The following is an 18,742-nucleotide window of genomic DNA, read 5'->3' on the forward strand; positions in this document are numbered from 1 at the left end:
TTTAAAGATGAAGTAAAAATTAAAAAGAAAACTTGGAATAATACTGATACATGTAGGAAGTTTAAATTTCTTGTGTAACAAAGTAGATAGCTTAAATGTATGTAATAAAGACTAAAAAGCATTTATTTTGCAAATGCTAGGTGCTATACTCTTACACTTCATTATTTTAGATTAAAACCCTAGACTACATAGATATTCAAACTCTTAAATGATAAAACCGAATTACAGAAAATACAAATGAGAGGAAGGAATGACATTCAAACTCAGAACCAATACTTTCAACACAGAGATTTGTTTTTCTTTCAGTTATAGATCCTGAATCTGTTCCAATTGTTTAGTAACATTTTTTATAATGCATTAATGACAAATTTAAAGTAACTTCAATATTGCTTCTAAATACAAAGATAAATTAACCAAAAAATGAACTGTTAAGATTACATCCTATAATCTAAAAATTGATTAAATCCTATTTTTAAATGGAACCAGAGTATTTCATCTCACTTGGATTCTGTCATTATCTGCTTAATACTGCAGATTTGCAAATATGCCAACATATTTTATATGTCATAATTTCTAAATAGTGAGAGGATGCTTGTACCGAAGGTATGTGATAAAACCAAGCAGGAAAGAACAGGTTAATAACATGCATCATGAATGAGTTAGGTCCTACACACGAGATCTGATTTTATCCTCATTATAACCCTATGAGGTAAAGATTTTCAATTATAGTTAACTGAGAAATACTGATAACTGAGAAATAGAGAAGTTCTAAATATATTAGTATACATCACACTTTTGCTCGTGTTCAAAATCACACACATACACACACACACACACATGCACACACACACATGCAGTATGTTGAAAACCATCATAGTTTTTCTTCCTATTACCAATCTCTGCCTAACCTACACTCCCAACACCCTAAGGGCTACAGGGACTTGGATGCAGTGCAGCCTGAGGGTAATATAGACATTGCCTGTCAAGACTTAGCAAGATGAAGATAAGAGCTTACATGGCACCAACTCCCATGTGCTGGGGGAAAAACTGTAACAAATGTTTCCACTTGCTTCTATGCCCATTTTTACAAGCAATACTTGCACATACACATAAAATATTTCATGCTCATTTTTATAATATTTGTAAAAAACAAATAATCATTTGAAAATAATCTGTGAGGAAGGATTGGAAAATTAACATTGTCAGGGGCTTATCCACAAAATTGTCCTGAATAATACCCTCTCCAGGATCCCTTGAAGTTGTTCTTATCTCTGTTTCTAGACAGCTTCAGGAGGATCATAAAATCTCTCAAGTCACCATTACCTGGATTGCTGCTTGTCCTCATTATGTTACTCTAAGTCTCTCCAGAGATTTGACTAAAAGGGTATTTATTGTATGGGATATATTGCAAGTTATTAATGTTATAAATTATTGCTTTGAACTAAATCTACATGTTGACATGTCTGACACTCCCATTACATGATAGATTTTCTGTTCCTTAAAAGCAGGAGACATTTCTTATCTTCTTTGTTTCATAGCACTTAACCCAGTTCTTGTTACAAAGAACTTACTCAAATAAGAGTTTATTGACCTAAACTACATAGAATTCTTTAGTGAGAAAATAACTTTGTCTTAGAAATAATGAACCAATTTCCTCTTAAACTACTTTGGTGCTTTAATACTCCCTCAGGAAGCTGATGTACAGATGAGGAATAATTCTGAATCCATAGAGAACTAACATTGACACACACCCTGTAATGGAGGTCAACCTTTTGACTTTCCCCAAATAGAACACAATTTTTTTCTTGCCAAGGGGAGCTATTCCACTTACCATTAGATCCATGGGAAATCCAGAAGGTGGTAATAAATCCACAAAAGTATCAAGTTTAAATTTAAACATATATGAGAAGTGCAGGGCCTTATTTGATATACTTAGTTAAATTCACTAAGACAATTTTATTGGGATAGATTGATACATAGAAAGAGTCTCTCTGGACATAAAGTCTCTATATATGCCTTAAGAAATTAAAAGTATTTCCTTTCAGCACAGGAATTATCTTGTAGATATACTGCCATTCTAGAATGGATGTATTTGCATTTTAAAGTAAATGAACATAGCTTGAGCAAGTAGTTAGGATTTAATAAATGAGTAATAATATATTTAAGTATCCATAACCAGGCTCAATTCTAAAATAAATGTTAAAAAAATGAAGGATTCAACAAGTCACATGTCATAATTGGTAGTTTCTTACATATTACAATACACGAACGGAATATCCATTTTCATGGACTTGGCAAGAGTCCCTTCTGAGGAAGATGGATTCTACATTTAAATATTTTTATTCCCTCTTTGAACAAACAGCTGTTAGGGAATGATGTTCCTCAATAATACTTCCTTACATTTGGTGTCTTGCTGTAGAATTGTAAGAAAAAAATATGTATCCCTGGTTTCCAGAAATGTTTCACAAATAAGGAAATAATAAAATCTTTTCTGTATACAGAAACATACAAAATTAAGGAACGTTGGGAATTTTTACCTTGTGGTTTCAAAGGCTTCTTCCTTAACACTTATTCAGTTCATCTCGGACTATGTGTGAAGCTCTGTCCTAGAATCTGGGAGTACAGACAGGAACAAAACCAAGGCCCACTATCATGAAATTTAATTGCAGTGCAGGGGAAGGGAGGTAAGTTAAAAATGAGATCAATGAATAATGAATATAACTTCCACTGGTGATAAATTATATGGAAAAAATAAATAAGTAAAGGTGGGACAGTAAAGAGTAACAAGGTTCTACACAGTGTGATTAGGGAAGGACTATTTACAGGGTAACATTTGAAAAGAGATCTATCACATCTAAAACCATCAGGTGGCTAGAGACCTCTGAGAACAATAATGACAGTAGGAGCTACAGTAGCAAAGACAAAGAAACGAGAACTAGATGGCAGGTTTAATAACCGAAGAAGGCCTAAGTGGCTAGAGCAAAGTAAGCATGGAGAGATACTAGAACATGATATTGGCAAAGTAGTCAGGTTTCAGATCACGGATATCCTCCCATGTTATGGTAAGTGTTTATAGTTTAAGCGGGGAAAATAAGCAATCAGATTTCCTTTGGAAAATCTCCCTCTAGATGTAGTGTTAGTAAAAGGCAGAATGGGTATAGGAGAAGAGGCTAGGAAATTTATCAGAGGGACATGGTAGTGTTAAAGGAAATTGATAATGATGATTTGAAGTGGGCTTATGGCAGTCATTTTTTTTTCCATTCATGTATTGTAATATATAAGAAACTACCAATTATGACATGTGACTCTTCTTGAATCTTTCATTTTTTTAATATTTATTTTAGAATTGAGAGAGAGAGAGCACAAGTGAGCAAGTAGGGTAGTGGGACAGAAGGAGAGGAAGAGAGAGAAAATCTTAAGTGGGCTCCATACTCAGCACGGAGCCTGACATGGGCCTCAATCCCACAATCCTGGGATTATGACCTGAGCTGATATCAGTAATTGGACACTCAACTGATTGAGCCACCCTGGTGCCCCTATAGTCATATTTGATAAATATTTTGTATTCAGAGAAAACATGACTTGCTCCTGAATTGGATGTAAGGTGGGAAATAAAGAAAAGGAGGAGAGATGACTGTATGAGACATATAGGCACAGGTGTTTAAAAGGCAGCTGGCAATATTGATTTAAGCTCAGTGAAGAACAACCCCAAATGTCAAATTTAGTTGGGTATCTGTGATACTGAAAATTCCATACCTTGATCAAATCATCTGGTAAATAATGTAGATAGAGAAAAGAAGAGGGCAAGAGACATCTTCCCAAGAACATCTTAAATCTTTTAGGAAAAAGTTCAGAAAGAGATTGAGAGGGAGTAACCATGAGGGGAGATGAAAATATGACAAGTATGGGATCCCAAACACCAAAAGAAAAGAGTTAAGAGACAGATGCTACTAAAAGGAAAGTGTGATAAACAGTAATAATAAAAATAAAATAAGTAATATTTGACTTTTGTAGTTGTCAAAGGGAGGTCTTGGAGAACCTTGGTCAAAATAGTGTCAGTGGTCAAAATAATAAGTTATTAGACTGAGTTACAGAAAGAATTGCAAAATGTGGGAAGTAGACACACTTATTGTAGATCCTAGTTTGGGGGAACTATCTTGTAAAGATTGGCAGAGAATTGAGCAGTAGCTAGGAGAGAACTTGAAGGCAGAGTAATTTTTAGTTTTATGATAGGAAATTCAATCCATTTTCATTATGACAATTAACCAAAGGAAAGAAAATATTTGTAATGCAGATGAAAAAGAAGATAACTGCACAGGCAACGTAAGAACAGAAGAGAGGGGCTAGAATCCAGTGCACAGATGGGAGAGTTGGACTGAATAGGAGATAATGGTATGGAAGAGAGATGTTTAAAAATCAAGATTTCAGATGTGGAGTTATCATCTGTAAGGACTGGATTAAAACAAAATGGGCGATTGAATGGGAGGGAAAACAGAACTTTGATGGTGTGGTGGTCAATAGATAAGGATATGGATATGTTAATATGAGAGCCACCAGCAATGATACCATGAAGAGTAGCAAAGAAAGTTTATAAAGGGTTAATATATTCAATATATGCAATAAAGGCAGCAAATACAGACAGCTAATGTATACATTTCAAACAGGGTTTCTGAGAAATAAACCATGAACTATGACTTAGAAGTCACAGTAAGAGGAGCGCCTGAGTAGCTCAGTTGGTTGAGCATCAGACTTTGGCTTAGGTCATGATCTCACGGTTCATTGGTTCAAGCCCCGTGTTGGGCTCTGTGCTGACAGCTTGCTCAGAACCTGGAGCCTGCTTCTGATTCTGTGTCTCCTTCTCTCCTTTTTCCTTGCCAGCTAGCAGGTGCTCTCTCTCGGTCTCTCAAAAATAAATAAATGTAAACAAAAAATTTTTTAAGTCACAATAAAGGAAAAAAGTAGACACTTCCAAGACCCAGGGCATGAAAGATGTGAGAGTGAAAACATACACTTTGAGAAGACTATAAGGAAATCAGTTCTCACCGGGAAAAAACTTTTAAGACTCTCCTTTCTGAAAAAGAAAAAGCTAAATAAATTACAAATCAGAATAACTTCAACTCATATTCTAAAGTGTTATAATGATATACATGCAAAAACCTTTGTTAAATGAAGGACTCAATTTCCTGACCATCTGCCATGGACAATTACTGATCTACTTTTTTTTTTTTTTTTACCTTATTTGAAAGATGATTGGGTCACATCAATTTACCAGATGCTACAAAATTTATTCCTCATTTAGTAAGGTTTCCTACTAACCCCTAATCTGTGGTATATTTGAGGAAACATATTAGTTATGCATTAATATTATGCTGACTTGCTGAAAACAATAGAAATGTCTTCTAAAGCTCTAAGATGAGATAAATGTTTAAATACAAATACAGAAATCAAAAAGATAAACAAAATCGCCCTCTGAAAAACCAAAAGTTGACTGAGAAAGAAAATCCACAAAATTTAAATCAAAAGAAAGTCTCAATTCTGTAGGCCTTAAGAAAACTATAAATGTATCCCCAATATGCCCTGATGTAACCATACATCAAAAGCAAGAAACAGAGAAGAGTGAAATATACTACATAATATGTGTATTTCTCTTTTAGTCTGCCCTATAATCTTTTGATTTTGGTCAAGTATCCTCAGTGCCTTTCCTTACACTGGGAATAAAGTTTGATCGTCTGCAGTATTGGATGTGTAGCTCAAGAAAAATAGGAGTTACACACCGGGGTTCAGAAAGTAAGCTCTACTACCAAGAAAGTTAAAAAATTCAAAATTAGTACTCATTAAGCTCCTACATACTGCTGAATTCTCTAAATACCCCAAAAATGTTGAGTATGTTCTAGCTCCTAGAGTTAAATAAAAGAATGGCAATATAATTTTACTCAAAACTTTCTCTACTGTGTAAGGAATAGACAAATACAAATGAGCTTTAGGCAATAAATTTTGCTTGAATCATTATTTCAATTTCTGTTTTCTGTCCAGAGTTTTGATACAAAGAACTAAGTGGTTTCATGATCCTTTTATTTTTCATATTTAAGTTAAAATTTGAGAATTAAATTGCAAATGAAGAAATGGGAAAAGGGGAGCTACAAGAGCAAGGTGTCAAGCTGGTTCCTGCAGAGTTGTTTTATTTCATTTGAGGATATACATGATTTTGCATCTGGGTTTTCTATTATATGGTACACTTTATTCTAAGAAATATAGCTGGACGCCTGGCTGAATTTCAATCTGCAACTAGAATCTGTGGAGGTTTACAAAACCATTTAACATAAAGAACTGAAATAGTATGAATTGAAGTCAAAGAACATGATATGGTTCAAAACATGAGAGGAAGGTCACATTGCTCTACCACTGGCATTCATCTGGCAAGATTCTTCAAAGTTATTAAATTCAGTGCTTTTCAGTATAAATGAGACAACTACAGTAAACCTTGGTTTCGATAGCAAAATAGTTACCCTAATGCCAATTACTATAATTTCCATACCCATTATTGTGACTATTAATGCTCACACTCCGAAACCTAACATGGTATCCTACATCAACAAAATATTTAGAATTTTGTAGGTCTTATCTAATTTACCTACATATTTATGCTTCTCAGGGGAATTTTGTTGTTGTAGAAGTTTTAGTTTCTAGCAGTTGTCAACTTTATGGACTATTTTTCTTCATCTAATTAAAAAAAAACAACAACACAGGCCAATGTGTAAGGTGAAATGATTCACTCCCACCTCCAGCCCCAGCATATTTCTATACTGTGCCCATTAATAACTATTGTATTTTTTTTTAATTTTTTTTAATGTTTTATTTATTTGAGAGAGAGAGAAAGAGAGGCAGCGAGAGAGGGAGACACAGAATCCATAGCAGGCTCCAGGCTCTGAGCTGGCTGTCAGCACAGAGCCCTACGTGGGGCTTGAACCCACGAACTGTGAGATCATGACCTGAGCTGAAGTCAGAAACTCAGCAGACTGAGCCACCCAGGCACCCCATATTCTATTAAATTTTTAATAGTCCCTAACTTATGTGTGTAAACACAAACATGATTTCCATTGTGTAAATATTCCCACCATGCTCCTATCAGGGCACCAGTATGACATTGTAAACGAAATTGAGAAGAGCTGAGTAGTAGTAAACCATAATAATGTAGAAAATTTCCACTATATTGAAATAAGACAGGAAATGTGATAACTCTAAGAGCATATGCGCAAATGCAGAGGAATGTTAAAAAAAATCCTGAGTTTCAAGTATTAACTTTTGCTTTTAATACAATTTAATTCTAAACTTATGTAATTTTTTAAAAATGACTTGATATATAAGCCAGCTCTCAAAATTCCTTAAAATTTAACAATTTGTGGGGCGCCTGGGTAGCTCCGTCAGTTAAGCATCGACTTTGGCTCAGGTATGATCTCGTGGTTCATGGGTTCAAACCCTGTGTCGGGCTCTGTGCTGATGGCTAGGAGCCTAGAGCCTGGTTCAAATTCTGACTCCCTCTCTCTGTGCCCCTCCCCCACTCACACTCTAACTCTCAAAAATAAACATTAATTTTTTTAAAGTAACAGTTGGCTTTTGTAAGATATTATACCCTGGCTCTAGCACACCACTTGGTCAAATCCTTACTCCTTAGGGTAAAGTAATAAGATTGTTGTCATAATATACAATCATTTCAAATTCTGATAAATAGTGACAATTGTCTCAAAAAGTTTATTCAGTTAAAATTTGCATCAGTAGAGTCTGTTTATTAATGCCTTCTATAAAATTAATATTGATGTTTAAATTGTTCACTTCTGTAAATGATATTTCATTGTTATAATTTTCTATTATTTCACTAATCCATAAAATATTTGTGTTTATTAGTCATTTATGTTTTTATAATATCAAGTTATATTATATATATAAATTATATTACAATATAGAAATATCAAGTTACATATATCAAGTTAAATTTTTTCATAGCAATTGCCTTATTTTTACAAGAAATCTAACAGTCATAAATATGTTCAATCTATTCAATCAATTTATGGTGAATTATACAGTAATAAATTAAAATAGATTATTATTAAAACTGATAATATAAAACCTATATTCCATTTAAATATTTACTGTAACCATCATAATATTTACATTTTCTAATGAAATCTCTTCTTGACGACAGGGTAGAGCACTGAAGAATCCCAACTGTGGATTGATGGTTTATGATGCCCTCATTCCCATATGTGGGTCTGGGTAAATGCTGTCAGCTAGGCTCCCTCTCCATACAGTCTCTCCACATTGTACTACGTTTAAGGGGATCCTTACAGTGTTACAGACAGGAATGTTTCAAGTCGGAAAACCCCAATTTAATAAGTTCAGGAGCTTATTAAACTTCTCTTTGTGTCCTGCTTTCTGATGCTCCGTGGCCAAAGCAAAGATACGTAGCAAAGAACAGAGTCACGTGAGTGAAATCTGCATACCAGGTTTGCATACAAACTTGGATACTAGAAGCCAGGATTCATTTGAAACCATTTAAGTAAGGGTCTACCACAGTGTTCTTCCTAGTTCATGTTCTGACAACAGTGAATATAGAGCAACTAAAAACTATTGAGTCCTTTCTCAGACAGATTTTTGTTTCCATTTTCAAACTAATTATTAGTAAATGTTGATTCATTGTGTAAACATCATCTTCCATTTCAAAGAAGATACAGTTTAAATTTATACTTTGCCAATTTGAGGTAAATTCTGTTTACCAAGACTATAGGGAAGGCTGAAGTATGCTCCGGTATTTCATGCCAAGTAGATTTCCACAATTATACATCACATTAATCATTTGAAGAGCTCAGTGGATATTAAGGTCCAAAACATTATAATACCATATAACAGGTCAAAAGTATCATTATCAAAAACAATTCAAGTCCTTAGATTTAAAAGTGAATAGATAACGATTGTAACAGATCTTATGAAATTAAAAAAGAAGTCTCAAATACTTCTGTAGTGTTTACAGAGATAACACTAGAGAAAATGATAAAGGCAAAAAGAACAAAAATAGCAATATGGTTTTTCATTTGTGCAGCTGCATCTGGAATCATGGGAACGAACCAAGACTATCGACTATGATGTTTGTTACAACACCTGCTTTACCACTAAATGGAAGTTAGTGATTTATGATGTATACTAGTCCAAAATGAGTCATGGGGCTAAAATCCAGGGCTGGTGCATTCTGCAGGCTCCAGGGGAATATCCTTTTCTTTCCTCTTCCAGTTTCTGGTGCTTGCCAACATTCCTTGGCTTGTATCCATCCATCTCCAATTTCTAGTTCAGTAATCAGTAACCACATTACCTTCTCTTCTAGAAGTCAATCCTCCTCTGCCTCTCTCATACAAGGACACTTGTGATTATACTTAGAATGCATCCAGCCAGCCATTACAATACTTGTCTCAAGATCTTTAACTTAATCATATCTGAAAAGTCTCTTTTGCCATGTCATTCAACATTCACAGGTTCTAGCGACTGGAATATATATGTGTGTGTATCCAGGGACCCTTAGTAAGCCAACTTTAACTCCATAATCATTTGAAAACATAGTCAAAACGTAAATACTGTCCAAATCACAAAAATGACCGACATCCCCCTGTGTGCTGCTTCTTTATCAATTAGAGCTTTAGCCTCACACTTATCTTCCTTCCAGATTAAGATTTCTCCTGTTACCTAATCACAGAATTACCCCTACTTCCTGACAGAATCCAATCTTGAGCTAAGCCTCACTTCCTTAAACTCTCCCCGTAATCACCTAACAAAAGCTCAAATCCTATAATGAAGACCTCTCTATTACTCTCTTTCTGACATGTCTTTGGTTCCTGTGATTTGGGTTCTCCTTCTCTGCAATGAGCAAGCAAACTTGTTCAACTACTGTTGTATCACTGGTGGCCTTTGGTTAGAGGACTGTGACGAAGGAAAATCTAAAATATCTAAGTGTGTATTTCAAACTCATACAAATGAAAAAAATTAGAATTAGAAACTTAACTATATTAAAAATATTGCTACAGTACAATAAGAAAAGGGAAAACAACCTAACATAAGCATTGACAAAGGACATGAACTTCACAAATTAAAAAAAAACAAAAACTAATGGTGAAAATAATATGAAGAGATACCTGACTTCATTAGTAAATAGGGAAATAAAATTAAAACCACAAAAACAAGTTAAAAACTACCTCTACCCTGACTAGAGGAATAAAATTTTGAAATTTTTATAAAAAGAAACTCAGATATTGCCAGTAAAAATGTAAATTGGTTCATCAAATCACATCACAATGGAAACAAGTTGAAATTATCTTGTAAATGTTCAATAGTAGTTTTCCTGGTAAGATTCTGTTTTAAAAACCTCAATGTTTGGGACACCTGAGTAGCTTGGTCAGTTGAGTGTCAGACTTTGGCTTAGATCATGATCTCATGACTTGTGAGTTCGAGCCCCACATCAGGCTTTCTAGGGACATCTCAGAGCCTGGAGGCTGCTTCAGATTCTGCGTCTGTCTCTGCCCCTCTCCTGCTTGTGCTCTACCTTCCTCTCTCTCTTAAAAATAAACATCAAAAAATAAAATAAAAACCTAATGTTCACTAGAGCAGGATTTTTTTTAAAAACACAGTTAACGTCTTTCTATTTTACAGGGAATTATTGTAGTAATAATGAATAATAGCTGCAATATGAATTGAGTGAAAAAAAAATACCTATCAGGAGACTAGATGCAGTGTAACACCATTTTTATGAACTCCAAATTTTAAAACTAACATGTGTTATTTTACATTATTCTTATATGGGGGTTAAAGCATATGCAAAAAATAGAATTATGAAATCCAGGGTTAGGAGGGATTTCACAGATTTTTGTCATTGATACAGATTTTTGTCAGTGGTGTCAGTATATTCCATTTTGTAGTTGGGGGTGGGTGTTGCTTAGCTAATTATGTTTTATTGTATACATATGTGTGTATATATGTAAATACATATAAATGACATATGTTCAATTGTGTGGATCAATATTATACATTTTTTTAAATACTCTAATTTGGAGCCAGATTTCTCCTTAGCTAAATGTTAAGTAATGTGAATGCAGAGAAGCCTTTCTTTAACTCCAATTCTTCCCTGCTCAAAATGTAAAAGCACCAACATTAATTCAGTTTCACCTTTCCCTGATCCCAGTACTTCTACTTGCAGGGGTCTCTCCAAATTTCCCCTGTAGGCTGAATCCCTTGCAAAAATGCTACATCATTTGTCTAGCTGCTCTTATATTTTCTTTAGCCTTCCTCTCCTCTGCGACCTACTTGATTGAGGAATTGTGGCCTCAAATGCAAGTGATGTAACCAAGATAATTTGCTAGATTTTTTCACCCTCAGGTTTATGAATTATTTTACCCTTATGGGAGACTATCAAATTTCCTAGCTCACAACACTTACTTTTAGATAAATCTTTCTATTCTTTCTTTCCCACATTACCAAGGATCCACATGTTTTAGAATAAGTGTTTTGATAATAATTAATTAATTTTTTTAAATCTCCTGATTTTAATGTAGTTTAATTATGATGCTCTTTTCTTGAATTACAGTCTTATTCTAACCTATCTTCTTGGATGCTATATCCTTGATAACACCTGTGTCTTTTGCATGTGACCCTCAGGTTTTCATGAAGCGTTTAACTTTGATCCATGTTATCAGCATGTAATAAGAATTTGTTTAATTCAGCCAAAAACCATTTTAGTTTCACTATTAACATCTCCCTTAATTAAGAAAATTACTGACCTGATTTTAAAGTTACTAAGATTTAAATGAAATGTAAAGGACCAATATAAATCTGACCATAAGTGAATCCATTAAATGCTTCTGCAATGTATTGAGAAAGTTCCACAGGAACTATTTTTTAAAACATGAAACATACAGTGCCTGAGGACAGGAATAGGGGGAAAATAAATTCAAAGAAACATATATATATATACATATGAATACTGATTCTCAAACTTTCATAATCAAAAGACCTCTTAACTTTATTAGTATTTGACAATGGAATCATTTTAGTGAGAAGAAAATGAACAGACTTAATAGACTTAATGAGATGCTGTATTAATCAGAAGTAATTTTAACACCCAATTCAGAAGCTTCACCGTCAAAAGGTCTATGAAGATGTATAAAACAAAAACAAACATAGAAAAAACTTAGGGGCAAGGAAACTGAAGAGGAAATGGCAAAAATATTAGAACAATTGTTGCGGTTTTATCCCAAAGTGCTTTAGAGAAAGCCATAGTTTGTTCTGACACCGTACTTTTCAAAATGAATAAAACAGGAGATGAAACAGACCAAGTATTTAGAATAACACAGAAGACGCACTTATGATTCCAATAGTTTTTAGATAATCAACAGAATCAAGATCCCCAGCACAAGAATCTAGTCTGAAGGTCTGTGCATGTGGTAACCAGCCATACGCAATACTGTTCTTCCATTGCATACCATAACTACCGTACGTGATCACTCATAACAATGTGCTCTTCCCTTCCAGACTGCTTATGTTACTTCATGTTTCTGTTTTGTATTTATATTTACTGAGCATTCTAAATTTGAGAATTATATGATATTTTTGAGAAATGGGGTTTCCTTTTCTTCTATAATTGTGAATAGAACATATGAGTAAAATAAAGACAGGACTTTAACTATCTCCCTGATTTAAAAGTAAGTAACACTAAATGAAACTGTTTTTTGGATGACCTTTTCTCCCTCTCAACACTCTCCCTTGGTAATTTTATTCATTCCATATGGGCAATTATATTTGCATATTGATGAATCTGAAATCTTTATCATACCATTCTCCTAAACTTCAGATCCATGTATTTGAGAAGGTACCAGGATTTTTCACTCAGACACCTACAAGTACCTAGCTTTCAAATCTGTCCAAAATCAAATTAGTCATCTTTCTCCACATACCACATTGTTCTTGATGATTACCTTAGCATTTGGAAAGGCCATTCACTGTATTGCTGAATCCATTAACCATGAACAATCCTGGACACCTCTACCTTCCCCTTCCAACTTGTGCAGAATCTTTTCTATTCTGGAGACTGCATTGCACTATCCAGTTGGATCTTCAGTATTGAAGGATTTAGAATCTAGAAAAGCTACAAGTTGACAGTCACCAGCTGTCAGCTCTGTTCAGGGATTGCTCTCAGATGAAGGCATCTCTCCAAGCCCACCACCTTCCTGGGGGCATCCTGCACCCCACTCGATACAGAAATAGAAAGGCCAGGCACTCTGACTCTAGTCCAGAACAACTCTGAACATTCAGCTCAGCTGACGCTAAATCATGTTTCAGTGCTGCACTGCAGTCCAAATTTACCCTCTGATCAATTCTACTTCAGTCTCCTCCCCCTTCAGGTGTTACTTATTCTCAAGAGAACTCTCCCTATTCATGTTCCTGTAAGCTCCTCGCCATTTCAGAGTCAGCTTCCTGAGAATGCCAATCTGTAATACCTTCCAACTCAATACCCCAACTATATTGTGCGTGTACCAGGAACTCCAAATCCACCTCATCATCCAGGTACCTCACATTCATCTCTCACCTTGATCTCTGCCTTGACTTCACTTCCCACTCCTCCAATCAGTGCTCCTTTCTTTGGGAAAAAAGGGCCTTTGAAAATGTTGATCTCATGACATGAGCTATTAAAACTTGTTTTTAGTTGTCCACTGCCTTGAAGATTATGTCCAATATCTTAACATGGCTCTTCAGGATCTGGTCCCCGATTACCCTGGAAGGTTATGTTGAATCCTCTCCTTCTCCCACAGGCTCTAGGGCCCTCTTTGCAACCCCTTCTTTGTTCCAAGTATTATGCATCACTTCTATCAAGTGATATAATATAGAGATTAATATAGTGTAATGTTTAAGGACCCTGAATCAAGAGGCTATTAGATCTAGGCTTCACACCTAACTAAGTAACTGAATCTGTATGACCACCAGCAAGTTATTTACCTACGGGTATCATACTATCTGCATGTCAAAAATGACAATATGAAAAATTACTCCAAAGAGTTTTTGATGATTAAATCTAATTAGAAAGATTAACTGGAAAGCACAAAGATTAGATCTAATGCCTAAGTGCTTGGCAACCTTTCCAGCACACACTCCTTAACAATAGGTTAGCTTCAATACCATCCTCTTCGGGTATTGACTTTACAGACTCAAAGACTCACACCTTCTGACTGTCAGCTTCTCATCACCTACTAATCTGCAGGCCATGCAGCAACTCTCTGGGAACAGTTTTTTGGCCTACTTAAATTAGTTGCAGTAAACATTACCCATTTGTAATGTAACATTTAGTCACATTTCACACTGTATTTTCCTTATGGTAATATTTAAAGTTACTCGTTAAATAATCCTAGTTAGATCACTAGCCACAGTTGTTTTTGCTTTATAGATAAGGACTAGCATAGTACCTGTTTTGTTTCATTGCATAAATCAATGTATTTTTCCATAATTTCTTTTCAAAGGCATATTTGAATTAGAATCCAATACTGCATTGAATGTTTTAGAATGAAAAACAGGTAATGATAGGATTCCTTAGGAAATAATATAATTACGACAGCATTCATAATATGTAATAAATTATATTCAATATAAATTAAAATGCTAGTTTTTTCATTGAAGAGAAAATGCAAATTAAAGAAGACCCACAGGCACAAAAAACGCATCTATATTGAGTTAGATATGCGGATATATGTTTCATAATCCAGATCGCTGAGGCTCTGGGTCTCAACTGGGGAGCGGCGGTGGATGCCCAAACAGAGGCCACTTGCAAATAATCTAAAGGCATTTTTGGTTGCCGTAACTCTGAGGGGGAGCAAGTACTATTGGCATGTATAGGGTGGAGGCCAGGATTGCTGCTAAGTAGTCTACAATGTGCAAGGCAGTCCTTCACCACAAATAATTACCTGGCCCAAAATACTACTAGTATTAATGTCAAGCAACTCTACACTAAAAAAGACAGCAATTTAAGAAAGACAGGATAAAAAAAATCAGGTCCAGAGTACGTTTTAAAGTGACAGACTTTTAAATGAGATATTTTGATGGTGGCCTTCTTTCTGACTGGCTGAAGTAAAGAATTATATTAAGGACATTGCTTACTGACCCTTGGAAAAGGCATTCCGGCATCTAAATTTAAAATTAAATTAAATGCATACGTGTGTATTTCAAGGAGGAAAAAAGGAAAGAGATATGAACAAAACTATTCAATTATAATAGCCGACAAGGAAAATGAGCAAATGTGCTCATATTACATATCACATACTGCTGGTCTCACAAGACACCCCCCACATGTACCATCAAAGGTCATAACCAGTCTTACACTAGAAGATTAAAGCAAACTATTGCCACCCCATCATTTCAGAGGGAGTCCTGCAAAGTCATACAGTTGCAGGACGTCTTTCCTCAATACAGTAATTATAAAGAAAAATTTTCAATATAAAGAAATGAGCTAGTTTTATTTTTGAGAAAGCTCTTTAATAAAACTGTCTATAGCCAGATTGCACAAATACATGTGGAGGTGGACAGCTGCCATGAAATCCTGTATCAGGTAACAACAACACTGTTTTAGGAGTGGAATGCTTCCCCACTCATCTTAATGAGTAATTCACATGTCAGCTCATCACTGACAGCTAACATGGCTTAGCTAAGTCCAAACGAATGGTGAGTTAATAAAAAGACAGAGTCATGTACAAACTCAGCTAAGCCAAATTTTTGCAATGAAAGGAAAATGAAAATTTGAGACAATTATGAGAAATATATATGTATATTTCTGTATTCTATATATACTTCTCATAACTGTCTCAATTTTATAAATATATATATTTAGTACCAAATTATCATATATATTTTTTCTGCATTCAAGTTAAAGGTTTTGAATGTTTTTTCAATTATAAAATATGGATACTAATATACTAATGTATCTTATGATCATTGGTAGTTTTTGCTTAATATGTACAGAAACTCAGTGCTTCCTATGATGTAGATGTTAAGTTAAAGTTACAACTGAGTTATAGCACCTAGTGCAGTATTCTCAAAAGCTTAAAATTAAAGGTTGACACTTACGTTTGCTTCTTTTTCACATAACCCATCATGTTTTTGTAAATTATAAACAATGTCCCCTGGTCAATCAGGAAGAAAATATAACTTCTTCCTTTAGAGAACAGGAAATGGCTAATTTTTAGTGAGACACGTAGAAATTTGTTGCCAAACCCTTTGGGGGAACCATCCAATCCAGCTGAGTCACATGGTCCTGAGCTGCGTGTTCAGAGTTGTTCTGGACTAGAGTCAGAGTCTGGCCTTTCTTTTTCTGCACTGAGTGGGGTGCAGGCTGCCCTCAGGAAGGTGGTGGGCTTGCCTTCATGTGCCTTAGTCTATATGGGCTGCTATAACAACACATCATCAACTGTGTGGCTTACAAATAACAGAATATTATTTCTCATAGTTCTGGATCCCAGGAGTCCCGCATGAGGGCATCAGCAGACGCAGTGCCTAGTGAGGTCCCACTTTCTGGTTCTTAGAGAATATCTTCTTGCCATATCTTCACACGGTGGAAGGGCACTAGATTCCACTGGAGTCTCTTTTATAAAGGCACCAATTCATTAATGAGGATTCCACCCCCATGACTTAAGTAGCTCCAAAAAGCCCCATCTCTTAATAGCAGCATCTTTGGGAGTTAAAAATTTCAGCACATGAATTTGGAGGAGACACAAGTCTTCATACATAGCATATATACAGACTATAAAGAGAATCCTTCTTAAGAAAATAATAACAATAACAGTACCATTGTATTCATTTTACTTAAGAAAGATGCAACTGAGAAAGGGAACTGTACTTTGGGGAAGCAGTCAGAAGTAGCACACTATGGAGCCCGTGCCACCAAAACCTTAACATATTCTCACTAATTATAATACTGAATCTTCACTATTATTGGTGGTGGTAGTGGTATATATTCTCCCCACCCTAATTTCTGTTTCAGTTGACCTCTGCTTTTCAGATTGTTGCATACCACCACACTCTCTGATTACTACCATCTCTACTGCTGGACACCTGTGTTACTTTCACTAGATGCTGCAGTTCATGAAAGACACAGATACTTCTGCAAGAGATTATTACTGTTTCTCAATTCACTTCATCCATAGAAGTCTCACTATTTAGGCTCAATAATGCTACTTCCTTAGCCACTACGGTCTCATCCAGGTCCCTCTGCCAAGCATCTCTTCTGCCTCACCGCTGCCTGTACTTAGTTTCCGGCAAAGGCTCCCTGTAGTCTCTGCATTCCTGTGGCTCTGCTGTGCTCTATAGTGAAGGGAGAGAAATAGTTCTGTCTTTTCCTATCAGTGTTCTAATTTCTATCAAGAAGTAGCATAGCAGAAGTTCCTACAGCCAACAGGGTAAAACTACATTTCCTATATTTACAAATAAATCCCAGCTGCTTCTCAAGAAACAGACACAGGTTCACTGAAAGTTAAACAAGAGGCGAATCAGTGTTAGATGTTATTAGGTGACCCAATTTACACAGTAACAGGAAGCATGCATTTAAGGGCAAAGCTTGCCTCTGTTCCCTGCTCATCAGGGACTCTTTTCCAGGCTGGGTGGTTCTGCTGAATTGCTCTTTCCTATGTCATTGGAAATGAATCACAGGATGATTCATTTCATAGAAGAAATGAATTGCTTCTAATTTTAGCAAAATACTGTACTTGGTTTTTTCAAACATTGCAGAAGCTGATACAAAAAAGACAACAGGGTCTCACCTTGATTCTGAAGTTTTCATTATTCAAATCCAAAAACTTACTGCCTAAACTTAACCACATTTTGGCTAGACCATGTGACTGAGCCCCCCACCATTTTTTTTTTCTTCCCATTCAGCTCCAGGAAGGAAGCAGAACCAGAAAAATACCTACGGAGAATTAGCTATGCTGATACTCATCATTCTCTCTCTACTAACAGATTTTCAGTGGAAGAAAGGATACAATTAGACGCCTGAGCTTTTGAGATTTAACACATCAGCTTTTAAGGTTCCCAGGATTTAGGCAGGTCTCAAAGGTAGGTGCCCTTCAGATTTTCATTGTCCTCATAAAACAAAACAAAAAAACTTAATATGGAACACATCATGAATTTATATATTATCTTTACACACTGGCCACACTAACCTTCTCTGTATCATTCCAACTTTGGTATATGGACTGCAAAACAAGCACCCCTAGTAAAAATTTGAATGTCCCTTCTAGGAGCAGAGTTTGAGTACTAGGCCACGCTTATCAACTGACTCTTCCTTTCAGATGTATTTTTTCCCAGTTTTTTTGGATACTTTTATTCCCAAGTCCGATGTCAATCTCTGAAATCTCCTGAAGCTGGAATATTCTTTCACATTATACCCACTAAGTGAAAGATGAATATTTCTTCTAATGTTTTTTATGTTCCCTCATTTATATAATAGGAAGAAAGAATAAAAGCCACAAGTAAATTTGATCAGAGCTTTTCAAGTTGACTGGAAGATGGAATTCTTCAGAATGACTTATCTTTTTAGTAAACCAACTTAGAAAGCAAGATCATAGAAGACTTGAAATGATAATACAATTGAGATATGTGATAGAGAACAATAACTGTGGAGAGATTAGCTGTATTTTCAAATAGAAAAACTAAGCTGCAGGATATTATATACTGC

At 35.3% G+C, this 18,742-nt stretch overlaps 1 non-coding gene across 1 annotated transcript; it reads right to left on the bottom strand.

Moving 5' to 3' along the window:
* Positions 1-18,169: 18,169 nt before the first annotated feature.
* Positions 18,170-18,275, bottom strand: LOC144240683 (U6 spliceosomal RNA). The gene has a single exon (XR_013337806.1). It is a non-coding gene; the product is annotated as a U6 spliceosomal RNA (small nuclear RNA).
* Between the last annotated feature and the right edge of the window lie 467 nt (positions 18,276-18,742).

Source organism: Crocuta crocuta, unplaced genomic scaffold, assembly GCF_008692635.1.
Source record: "Crocuta crocuta isolate KB4526 unplaced genomic scaffold, BGI_CrCroc_1.0 scaffold831, whole genome shotgun sequence".
Classification (NCBI taxonomy): Eukaryota; Metazoa; Chordata; class Mammalia; order Carnivora; family Hyaenidae; genus Crocuta; species Crocuta crocuta.